Source organism: Hevea brasiliensis, chromosome 13 (assembly GCF_030052815.1).
Source record: "Hevea brasiliensis isolate MT/VB/25A 57/8 chromosome 13, ASM3005281v1, whole genome shotgun sequence".
NCBI lineage: Eukaryota > Viridiplantae > Streptophyta > Magnoliopsida > Malpighiales > Euphorbiaceae > Hevea > Hevea brasiliensis.
Genome location: NC_079505.1, coordinates 55,996,269 through 55,998,369, shown reverse-complemented (window position 1 = coordinate 55,998,369; position 2,101 = coordinate 55,996,269).

Below are 2,101 nucleotides of genomic sequence, written 5' to 3'. Positions count from 1 at the left end.
AGTGATGGGATTGGGTTTGGTGTGGTTGCCATTAGAGTGACCTGCAGAATTGGAGTGACCTGCAGAATTGGACTTGAGTCCAGCAGGCTTGGGTAGCCATAACTTGAATTGTAGAGGTTCAATTGATGCAAAGCCAATTGAACATGAAACTAGACACATAATGGCACAACTTTGGTGAAGAAACCATGCCCATAAAACCAAACCAAGTGGACCAAAAGCTTGCCCTAATCCGGGTGATCTGCAGTCTGCCTGGGCAAAATGACCAAATGAACAGTATTTGGTCATTTGGCCATAACTCAGTGTAGAATAGTCCAATTGACCTGAAATTTTACCAGCAATAAGCTGAGATATAGACCAACAACTTTCATGAAGAAACCTAACCTAAATTATGACTAGAACCTATCCAACAAGTGAGTTGCAGTCATTGTTCATTGCACTGTAGATATGGTCAGTCCAGAAATTCTGGACAGAATTTCAATCCAGCCAGTTGTGGTTTTTGGACCATAACTTGAGCTACAAAGCTCCAAATGGAGTGATTCAAAAAAGGAAATTTAACTAGACAAAATAAGGAACAACTTTCATGTTGATCATTTTACCAAATTCTCACTGCAAAAATGACCAATGGAACAGTAAAAATGAAGCATGAAAACTGAAAATTTTGCTCAATTAGCATTAAGCTTAGAAATGGTATGGGCAACCAATACCAATAAACTTTGAATGCAAAATGTGGTATGTTGGGAGTATTAAAACCAATGTACCTATTGTCTATGCAAAAGTCAACATTTTGGTTGACTAATGAAGTGAATAGTAACACCAAAACTTGAAATTCAAAAATTGTAAAACTTAAAAATGTAATATGCCTTAGTATACCTAACAAGATTGGTTTGGATAGCTTGGCATGTCAATAGGGTTCTGTTAGCAGTACTGCATATGGCTTCATGCCATTCTGTGCTTCATGGCTCCCATGCCATTCTGTGACATAATAGCCTTTGGCTATATTATTTGAGTTGATATACTTGGGTTTTAACCCTGATAATTGTTACTGACTTATTAGATACAATGTGACCGATGGTGTGATGGTCCGAGGTACTTAGTACCCAGTGCTAGTTTACCCGTTTATCCAGTCCAGTCAACTAGTATGGGTTACTCAGGCAATAATAATAAACCTTACCAAATTTTAAGTGAATAATACTACAAATAATACCAGAAATCAAGTCTACCCAAAAATGAAATCATACATTCTGCATAATTATTTTATTCTATTTTATTTTATTTTATATTGTCACCACTAAGCAGAATTGCTTAGTGCATCGCTTTTGCCACGCGCAGGTACTGGAGACCTAGCTGGGGAACCCAGCAGACATCAGACGGGGTGAGCCTTCAGAGCTGCATCCGGGGTCCAGCGTCACCTCACATCTGCACTGCAAATGGTAGGACATTAGGACTATAGGTGGCCAGTTTGTATTTTTGCATTTTGTATTAGTTTGGATTATAACTATAAACTCCTGTAATTATGTATTAATGTAAATATATGAAATTTCATATTATTGAGATTTTCTGCATAATGTATGTTGATAAATGAAATGTTGAGAATTATTTGTGAATATGCTTCAAGTGATGAAGTGAACAGAAAGGTTTTGAAAATAGTATTGTGATTTGAGATTGAGATTTTTTAGATTGACTTGAATGTGTATAATGGAGTTTAGATTTGGAAATTATTTTGGAAGTGTTTTTAAACAGGTTCAGAAGAACTGTTTTTCCAATTTACAGCCGGCACTCTGTCGGATTTTCTATAAAATTTGTGGATAAATTCAGATTTATCAAAATTGAAAATAAATGAATTAAAAAGAGATAAATTGTAATAGAAACATAAATTGGTGCTCCGGCACACTGAGTGGCATAACTTGCTCGGCTACACTGTAGACGGGTAAGGGGTGTCACATTTAGTGGTATCAGAGCCTGGTTTAGGCGTTTCTGGGCCTAGATAGAGTGCATACCATTGCATTGCATTTATAAGTGTTGAGGTGACACTGATGCAGATCTGTTTGTTTTTTTTTTATTTTGAACAGGATATGGATCCTGCTTCGCAAAGAGCATATGA